At 37.9% G+C, this 11,200-nt stretch overlaps 1 pseudogene; it reads right to left on the bottom strand.

Moving 5' to 3' along the window:
• Window positions 1–447: 447 nt before the first annotated feature.
• Window positions 448–569, bottom strand: LOC120584163 (uncharacterized; annotated as a pseudogene).
• Between the last annotated feature and the right edge of the window lie 10,631 nt (window positions 570–11,200).

The following is an 11,200-nucleotide window of genomic DNA, read 5'->3' as shown; positions in this document are numbered from 1 at the left end:
TTGAGGCAATGAACAGGGCACAGCATGGCAGAATTCCCCTCTGTGGCAGGCCCCAGTCTGTCCCGTCCTGGCCATGATACCGCCCTGAGTAGGGTGTGACAGGGCAGTCAGAGGGTGGGCTGTGGAGGATGGATCTGCTTACCTTTATGACTATTTCCTGTGATGGCCGTATCGGCCACTTGTATCACAAAGGCCGTTCCCCCAAAGAAGCCCGCATGGCTGCATCGCTTGGGCAGGAAAGGCAAGAGGGAGACTGCTCAAGGATTGCTTCTCTCTCTCTCCGGTCTGTGCACTGATAAACGCAAAGACAGTTCATTGTTGAGTTTTGTCTTTGGACCAGCTGTACTTCTTCATAGACTTTTTTTTTCTCTTATCGGTCGTTGGTTTATACCCTCCGAAAAATACAAAGATTGTTTAATATTTTGACTTTTTATTAATTTTTTTTAATGCCTACAGCACCTGGTATTCCTAAGTGGTCTCCCATCCAAGTACTAATCAGGCCCGACTCTGCTTAGCTTCTGAGATCAGATGAATCGGGCATGTTCAGGGTGCCTGATATGGCCATAGACAATATCTTAACTTTTTAAAAAACAATATATTTTGAGAGCTTTTCATATTCTATATGATCTAATAGCTGTGTGATAGTTCTTCACATGGATACACTGTATGTGTTTAAACCAGTGTCATATTGGTGGACATTTTAGATAGTTCCAATTTTTGCCATGGCAAATACTGCTGCAGAAAACACCCAGGTACATTTTCCCCTCAGTGACCTTTCTTTACATTTCCATCAGATGAATTTCTAGCAGTGGGATTTCAGGGACAAAAGGTATATATATTTTATATTTTGATAGGTATTGCTATATTGTCTTCTTGGAAAATCACACCAGTTTATATTTACACAAACATCATGAGGGTGGTTCCTGGTAACTGCAGAATCCTCTTGTTTTCTGAGTACCTTGACGGGATGGGTTTGGTAAGCAAATTTAGAGGCAGAAGGTAAGGCTGAGTCAAATCTTCCCGAATAATGTCAGGAGAAGGAAACTTGAAGGGAGAGGTATGGATTCTGGAGGCCAAAGACTGGAGCAGTAACGCTGGGGCCTGCTGCGTGGGAGAGGGGAAGGAGGAAGAAATGTCATTCCTGGCCCCACAGCACAGGAGGGATTCTGAAGAAAAGCAAGCCAACGGGGCTTTCAAATTCTAATGTGGATGGGTGCCGAACATCTCTCCCCCTCCCCTACCAAACTGTCAATAAACTGCACATTGATTACTTAGGCTTTGAGTAAATTCCTTTAGAGGTATTCAACGAGGAAGACAAGGGAGTGGTAGGCATCTGAATCCTGGTAGTATAAGAGCACCGCATAGCATTTGGAAAGTCAAAGCAAAGACAAGCAAAGCACCCAGGGTTCTGTAACCCTAACATAACTACGAGTATAATGTTAGTGGATTTCCGGCCACTACATTTTTTACATAGTTGTAATCATAGTATATACATGATTTTGCATCCTGCTTTGTAAATCTGATATTAACGTGTATGTGTATATTTAGAAATAAAATTGCAAAATGGAGAAACGAATTTTTTATATTCTTTTCTCTTTTACTTGAAAGTTCTGTTTTGCTCAGAAGTAATCGTAGACATAAGTATGTAGTGAATGTTTGGGATTCTATTCTGAGGGCTGAAAGTTCAGTGTACATGATATATGGATGTGTTTGCATACAAAAAATATGACAATAAATAAATTGTTGAGGACTGTTGTCACTTTTTAGTTCTAAATATATAGTAGTATTGACTGAAATGCCTTCTCTTTCAACTTTTGCAGATATAAGCATTTTGTATTTTGATTCTTGATCAGACTGAATTAATTTTTAATAGACAATTAGAGGTTAAAAATTGTCAGCTTGAAAGACTACAATACTTTCTCCCTGAGGTGCTGTTTTTCTAAAATATCATTTTACTTATTGAATTTCATGCCTTATTCAACTTTGCATGTACTGATTTAAGTACAGAGTTTTTTGCAAAGAAAATTAGAGAGTTGACTAGATACTTTGCTTATATACTGCCAAGTAACACACAAGGCATGTTAACTATCTGGACCATGAATAGTCACAGAAGTTCCTTCTAATAAATGTTTAGCATAGATGATGAAGAGATTTTTAAGCATATGATTGTTTTCACGATATAAATATATAAATAATAGTTGTGTATGCTGCATGATACTTAATGTGACTTACACATGTATGGTTATAAAATTTAGGGTCTGTTCTAGGACCAGCTTCCCACTTTTACTAAGACTGGGACATATTCTCAGGGAAGAACAAAGTTTTCCTCGGGCTAGACTACAAGTTAGGTCCTCTTGCATTCTTCTTTCTATGCTAGTGTCTCTCTGGTCCTTGAGTGTCCTGAGGGAGAAGTATAACCCTATGAGTTCCCTCCACCCACCTTCCCTCTCATCCTGGTGTGCTAGTATAATTCTAGGAGCCCAAGTTCCTACTTCTGATTTGACCTGATTTCTACACAAGTATTCCTGAATTATTCTTCTGTTTGCTGTATTTGCTTCCTCCTGATCGTGATCTCTTCTGGCCCTGGCTGATACCCTATCCCCATATTCAGAGAATTCCAGAGTTTGCTTGATAATATAGCTAGGTAACTACTCTGACCTGGCTGCATCAGGTTCCAGATGACCCGATTATAGAAATTTAATAGGAAGGACTAGTATCTCTTATAACATACCAGCTAAGTAATAGTTTTATTTTACTGAGGAAATCCAAGGTTCATTGTTCTTATCAGTCAGTAGCTTATCGTAAGAGAGCCAATTATGTGTAGTCACTTAGTCTATCAGACTATTTTTGTAATGATTTGTGAATGACAATTCAGTATCATCTCCACCTACTCTCCTGTCTTGTTTGATTCATTTAAATAATCAAATAGATCTGAATTCTTATAATGTATAAACTTTTGTACCTTTAAATTATGTTTGGGAAATAATAAGTAAGAAAGAATACTTAATATTATTTAAATACCAGAGAATATTTTAACTGATTTAATCAGATATTCAATGAAATATAACAATTCCTAAGACTTTGTTGTCATCTCTAACTTTTAGATCAATCCTGAATCAGGTGAATTTATATGTCTGGAAGTATCATGCCGCATGATACTTAATGTGACTTACGCATTTATGGTTATAAAATTTATTAGTTCCAGAATATGTCCCAGTCTTAGTAAAAGTGGGAAGCTGGTCCTAGAACAGACCCTAAATTTTATAATCATAAATGTGTAAGTCACATTTTATATTAGTAAGTTGCTTCAGAAAATTCTTACAAATATAATTTTTAAATCTTTCTAATTCTTAACTCTTTGAGGCTTAAGTAATTTTATTTCTTAAAATATAGATTTGATTTTTTAAGACAATTTACACATTTCTCCACTAAATGCTTACCCAACTTGACTTTCTATATATATGTGTGTATATATAATTAGAGGTCATTATGTAAGTATGTAAAGCTATGTATATAAAGATGCATAGTTTCAGTGCTATTTACTTAAAAGTCAACAGTTAAAGGGCTAAAATTATAATACATCCTTATTATAGAATGCTATGCAGTCATTAGAAAAAATGAGATGAATTTACCTAGAATGACAGACATTTCATGATATCTGGTTAGTGAAAAATTTTAGACCTAATACATAAAATGACACCAGTAGTTTAAAGTAGTCCTAGATCTACAGTACTCCGGTCACATTAAATATTGGTATCTGGCAGAAGCAAATGCCGGTCCTCTCTGAAAGAAGCTTTTCCCCTCCAGATCTCAAAGAATACACTGAAAAATAAATTCCCAAGAGAAATGAGCAGCTCACAGGCAAAAATTCAAAATTATTGGGAAATAAGATATCATGAACAAAAAGCAGCAAGAATAGAGATGTCAGAAATAAATCCAAAAAGACTTCAGATACTGTGACACTCAGAGACAGATTATGAATAATTATGTTTGGTGTGTTTAAATAAATAAAAGTTTGAAAATCTTCACAGGGAACAAACACTATATGGAATGATCAATCAAATTTGAGCAAGAATCAAACAGAACACCTGGAAATGAAATACATTATAACTGAAATGAACAAAAACTTAGTGAATGGAATTAGCAGTAGATCAGATACAGCTAAAGTCAGCATTAGTGACCTCAAAGACAGACAGGCATAAAGAAATTACCTAAAATGTTACACAGAAGTGACATGCAATCTATGGAAAAAACAGGTTAAGAAAAATGGTGGATAAAGTGGAAATGTGTCTAATTGGAGTTCCAGAAGGAAAAAAGATGTGGGGTGGAGGGGAGGGGAGCGATAATATGTGAGAATGGCTGAGAATTTTCCAGAACAGATGAAAACTATTTTCCTTCAGATTTGAGAGCAAAGTGAAAATCAGACAGGATAAATACAAAAACAAAACAAAACAAAAATCCACAACTAGACAAATCATGGTGAAACTATAGAGCAGCAAAGACAAAGAAATCTTTAAAGGACACATATTACCTTTCAAGAGTAACAAACTGACAGCTGCTTTCTTGATGGCAGCAAAGGAAGTAAGCCAGGAGACTGTGGAACGATACATTCAATGTGCAAAAGGAAAACTATTTTCAACCTAGAGCTCCATTCTCAGGGAAAAAAAAAATTTTCTGCTTGAAGCCAAAATGATATTCTCAGGCCATCAAAAACTGAGGGGAAGGTCAGCCATTAGCTGACCTTCGCTCAAGTATTAGATGTAGAAGGAAAATGATCACATTTAAAGTCTGAGATACAAACAGAAATGAAGACTTCCACTAACAGCCATGATAGGGTAACAGCATTTGGATTTAGGCTTCTGCCTAAAACACCATCACAATAAAATAAAGTGACAGGAGTGCAGGATTAAAAAGGGCTGGAGAAACCTTTTGGAGGTGATGATATTCTCATTCTCTCAATTGCAGTGACTGTTTCATGTAGTCGAAACTTATCAAATTGTACATTTTAAATATGGGCAGTTTATTGTATATCGATCATACCTCAATAATTTTATTTTAAAAAGAAATGGAGAGCAGAGAAACTGATAAATATATAGATAAATATAAACAATATAAAATGACTGTATAAAACAATATTGTTTTAAGAAGTTTAAAAAAAGAACTTAAATGCATGGCCACAGTAGCATATTATTCCAGAGGAGAATAAAATTTTGATAGGGATGAGGATAATGTTCAGGAAATGGGTAAAGGTATTGATTAACTTGAGACTTTGTTAATTATGCATGTTTTTTTGGAATAAACACAAAAAGAATAGTATCAGAGTGCACCACTTCCAAATAGTAGCAGATACAATAAAATTTGAAAAAAAAAAAATAATCGATCCAAATAGGAGGCAACATAGGAGAGAAAAAGAATCACAGGAAAGCTGGCACAAATGGAAAGCGTAAAATAAGATGACACATAATGTAAATAAATCAAATGCCTTCATCTAACACAAAGACTGTCAGACTTATATTTTAAAAATCAGCTATACTCTGTTACAATGAACATATCTAAAATATAAGTTTCCAGTAAACTTGAAAGTAAAAGGATGGAAAAAGAAATACCAGGATAATACCAAATAGAAAGCTGGTGTACTTCTATTAAAATCAGACAAAATATACTTTCAGGCAAACATCATTACTAGATAAAAACAGTGTCATTTTATAATAAATGGTCAAATACTAATAAATTTAAATTTTTATATACCTATTGAGAGAGATTCAAAATGTACAAAGCAAAAATGTTTCATATGATTAATCAGCCAAAGAGACAGAAGTAGAATTGTGGTGTGGTGATTTCCTTAGAGAAAGCCAGTGTGTGACCTTTGCCCCTTTCTTCATGCTTCCTTCCTTCCTGTTGGATGGAATGTGGTCGTGATGGCTGGAGATGGGGCAGATCTTGGAAATGTGGGCCCTGCACAGTGAAAGAGCCTGGGTCCCTCGGGACCGTGCAGAGTAGAGCCAGTGCTGCAGACCCTAATGGCTCACTCCAGACTACTGTAATAAAATTGTCTTCTATAAGCCACAGTTTTTGGAGTTTCTATTTCTTACACCATAATCTAATTTGGACTTAACAGAGTGAGTTTACAAAAGCTAAGGAAGTAGACACTTTTGCAGAGGGGGAAAAATAATCATGGCTTTCCTAATCCCAAAGTGTTCATGTGATGTTATTAAAACACTTAGCTAATCAATATGACAGAAGTAAAAACAGTTCCTTCAAATGACAACTGGCAATATATTGCACATGGTTTATTAATCTATGCTTCTGCCCCTTTCTTTCTGCTGACTTGCCAGTTAGGAAGGAAACAGAAGATTAACTTAGTTCATTTAGACTTCCTTTATTTATTTTTTTTCTACTTCAAGCACTTCATATCTGTGGAAATCGCTAAATGGTCCGTTTGTACTTAATATCCCCTATAGGAAATTTAATTGATTAAATGGAATCTCCCTCAGAGAATGCAGACATTGTAATTTCTGTTCTACAATACCTAAGTACAATCTGTGATCCTTGGAGGTTAGGTTTGTTCCTGCTGCTGTCGCGGTTGTTTTTCAATCCAGTGACAAGACCCAGAGAACTGCTCAAGCACACACACTTGCCAGGTAATATTACAGGGAAGAGAAAATTAAACAGAGAAAGTCCAAGAAAGATTTCGATATGGAAAACCAAAGCCTGCTAAATGCGTTTCGCGACTCCAACTCTGAAAGCTAGTTAAGTTCTGGCACATTGCGATTGGTGCAAATCCATACTGGAGTGGAATGGAGGGAGTGGTCTAGGTCCTCGAAGGGCACAGGGGTATGGAGAGCTCCATCAGTGAACCGAGTAAGTAGCTTCCAGACTGGGGAACCCAGGAACTCTTCCCAAAGGGTGTGTTGGTGTAGATGGTCTGTAGGAAATCTATTTCCGGATTCTACATTCTTTCTCAAATTTATGTATCTGAAAACGTCCCTATATATGTTCCAGTCGGTGAAATAGACAAATCATCTCATCATAAAACCCTATTTTCTTACAAATAATTCATACTGAATGCTAAAACTGATTTTCATTGCAAACAACTGTATTCATCATTTCATTATTTGAAAAGGATAATGTTCTTGGCTTTTCTCTCTTTAATAATATTACAAAGTTGAAGTGCAAAATACTACTAGTCACCCAAAGAATGCTTCTCTTCTCAAAATAAGTAATATCCTCCCTTTGCCATGTTCTCATTTGGTAGAGACACATGATTTACTAGGCATCTGGAAACCATTCTTTTAAGACGTCTTCACTGTTTCCTTTGGTGTTATTGGGAGACATCACCCGGATATTATTAATCCTCAGTTTGTTTTTCCAAAATATCAAGTCTCACATTAAATCCTTTATTCTCCATGAGGATTTCTGGAGTAATCATGTCTTGGCTAGACCACGCGTTTTCTATATCAAATAACTTCTCCTACATTCCACTGTATTTTGCTCTGAGTTTCTACCTTTAAAAGTCCAGAACAAGGATGAAGTGCTACTTGACAGAAAATGGGATAAACATTTTTTTTTACAATGTTCTATCTTCTTATTTCCATAAGAGAGAGCACTTAGAATAAAATGACTTTGAATAAAATCATTTATAAAAATATTTAGAATAACTGTATGAAAATAAAGAAGCGAATCAGAAGACTTAATCATTAATTCTGGCTATTCATCCTAGAGGATGGAGAATATGATAAAGTAACCAAATCATCGTGATAATGTAATGAGAATGAAGACCAAAATTAGAAGACATATGATGAATGACATAATGAAGAAGGGTGCTTTGGTAGACTGAATTATTAGTTTCAATAATTTCTTCACTCTGCTGTAGTGACATATATCTACATTCTTGCCATGGCTGTATGGTGGGCAAATAATCACTCCCCACTCTTTGATTTTGGCTTGACTATGTGACTTGTTTTGGTCAACAGAATGTCAGATGACGTGATGCAATCAGAGACTTGGAAGTGGTTCACCATGCAAGAACATGCCACAGGTAGCCATGGCCCCTGAGCCTGGGTTCCAGAATGAGACACGTGGAGCAGAGTCACAGCCTGGAACCAAGCCCAGAAGACACAGCCACTTAGACAGGCCTAACCTACATCAGTCAAATTGCAAATGAAACTTCAATCAACCCACAGACCCAGATGTGCACTACTGAGTTTCGGGGTAATTTGTTATGCAGTACTATTGCAGCAATAGTTAATTGTCACAGAAGCTTTATCTCCTCGGACGGTCTGTGTCCATCCCCACTGGATCTGTTGAAGTCTGGGTGATATTTAGCCAGGCCTACGTGATGGAGGACACACTTTCTACAGCATGGTTGGCTGGGTCTTACAAAACTGATTTGCTCCTGGTTGTCTTCTTAAAAACCACAGTGATGGGTGACTACTCTGACCATTGTCTTTGGTAGTGCTCATCATTTCCATATTTGTAAAGAACATGCTTAAAATGATATTTCTTGATTTTTCTCTTTTTAAGAGATTGTTAACTTACTCTGGAAGAAAAGGGTATAACTCTATTGCTATCACTCCTGCCTCATGCTGCTTGCACACTTCCCCTATTACCAACAACTGCATGTGATTGGAAGGTCTCTTAAATGCTGGCACCTGTGGCTCTTTGCCCTCAGGCTTGTCAGTTTCAGACCTTTCACCAGAAGGTGTCAGGCTGCCACAGTGGGGAACCGGCTAGAAGGGGCTGAGGGGATTCTCGGCCTGCAGTGTGCCTGTATTAATTAGTTCTCACAAACTAGAAGTCTCATGATGTTGCATACAGGTTTAATTAATTATATAGATCATTTTTTTAACATTTCTACAGGTGTTGCTCAAACTGAGAAGAGACTATTTGTTTTTTTTCTTTTAGACAGTACTAAAGTTCATAACATACTTGCTCTATTCCCCAAAATATTTAATTTGAGGTTCCAATCATTTTGATTATTTTCTCAAATATTCCAGTCAAAAGGCCAATCAACTGAATTACATGTAAATACGAGCGAGATAAAGAGCAGAGAAAACACATTTTCTCCATGAGGTTGCTTTAAGTCAAAATGTTTAAGACAATCCTAGAGTTTTAGTTTAGAATCAAAATAATTTTGTTGGATATATAAGAAATAACCTATTATACTTTCATATTTGACACATGACCTAATTTTAATGAATATGTATATACAATTTCAATTTACCCCTATGTCCTATGTCTCCTGTTTCTTATACTGTCCTAATATCTTACCACAGGAACATAAGCTCGTTGTAACAGATCAAAAAATAAAGAGGTATACGGATAAAAAAATTAACAATTCTTCCCCACCCATTCATTTTCTACAGCAATACATATTATTGATCTGCTGTAAAACCACCCACAATTTGTACATATACCTAGGAAATAGTTTGTTAAAATTGTTTCACTAATTCAAGACATTGGGATTCAAGATACAATAGACAATTTATTCCAGAGTGAGGGCCTAGGCTGAGATGTAAATTTGTAAAGTCTGTAACTGGAAAGTCAATTTCCTGACTCACCCATATTGAAGTTATAGAAGGGAAATGAGTGGATTTCCAGGGAGGAGATTTGGGGGAGAGCTGTGCTAACCATCTCTCCTCACCTGCCCCCAGTCTCAGTTCAGAAGGAAAGAAGAGAGATTTTAAGGAGACCACTTAGAGAGCTTAATATGTGTCCTTTGTCCTGTGCAGTTGGGAGTGGGGAAGGACACAGTGGACGAGCCTGGGGGATGAGGCAGGTCAGGTATAGGGGCTTTGGCAGCAAAGTGCAGGAAAGCTTCTATGGTGTGGGGATTGGCCTGCACTTCCAGAGTTTGCTGGGCAAGTAATGAGTGTATGCTTCCCATGAACCAGGTTCAGGCTGTGCGGGGAAAAATACACTGGTGGGGGCTAGAGGAGGTGGGATGGCAGCTATAAGACCTGACGGTAGATGTATAAACTGCTAGATGCCCATGACTGTAGCCAGAACTGAGAAGCTTGTTCTGGGATGGAGGAAAACATAGTGTGAAGATCACCAACAATGTAAGGTTTTTGAAGAGCCAAGAAAAACACCCGTAAGAGAAAGAGTCAGTTTAGGCTTCATACAGGGAATGCAGAGTTAGCTTCTTGACAATGCAGACAAGTTAGAAGTTTCCTTGTCACGTTCCGTCTTCTCCCTTCCCTGTCCTTTCTTACCTGAACGGTTAGACTAAAACTACAGCTAGGAAATAGCAGAGACATTCAGTAATAAAAAGCCAACTATGCATTCTAAATATCCCATGACTGTTACCTTGGCTGGTCTGGTGGGATGACCCAGACCTCTGAATCTGAGGGGTCTGCGCCCTTACTTGCCTTGCTCTGGTCAGGCTGTGGTTGCTGTGATTTCCAATTCACAGTTATTGTAAGGCACGGAAATACTAAGAGCTGGCCAAGTGAATCCCCTGCCCCCTTGGCTGTAAACATCCTCCATCCTGGTGGTGGCATTCTAGCTCTCATGGTAATCATGGTCAATCTGTGACCCGACTAGCACAATAACTCCTCGTTCCTTTTGTTGTCCTGCTAATTCACTGGCATGAGGACCCCAAAGTAGCCAGGTAGTAGTCGCAGCTTCAATTTCAAGGGAAGCCTACTGTATTCTCTAATGGAAGCAACTCCCCCCCTGGCAACTAGGGCTTCTAACCTGGCAGAGCCCAAGGTCGTGGAAACTGGAAGCCCAAATTCCGCAAGCAGGTCACTCAGAGTTGTGGTGAGAAGGTTCATGCCTTGGTTTACACACTCATGAATTCTAGTTATTAGGGAAAAGTGCACTGCCTGTCTGTCAACCGTGAATTCAGTGCCTATCGTACATCTCGGAGGATGGAGACCCAGCCCTGCAGGGTGTTGTGCCTTACTGGTACCTTAGCTGGGACTTCAACAGGTCATTCCACTATCCTAACAGGATGGCTGCCTCTGGGTGATGGGGTTCATGCTAAGATCAGTGGCTTTCATAATCATAAGTCTATTGCTGCATCTCTGTTGCTCTAAAATGAGTTTTTTGTTCTGAGGGTATGTAATTACCCGAATTAAATAACCCAGTACCGCCAGCAAAGTGCATGGCACATACTGCTATCCAAAAGAGCATGTATTGAATCAATGAAGGTCTAGGAGATTAGAATCTAAGAAGGAGTCGCTTCATTTCCAGA

The sequence above is a fragment of the Pteropus medius genome, unplaced genomic scaffold, assembly GCF_902729225.1.
Source record: "Pteropus medius unplaced genomic scaffold, Ma_sr-lr_union100, whole genome shotgun sequence".
Classification (NCBI taxonomy): Eukaryota; Metazoa; Chordata; class Mammalia; order Chiroptera; family Pteropodidae; genus Pteropus; species Pteropus medius.
This window is presented reverse-complemented; position numbering and strand designations above follow the sequence as displayed.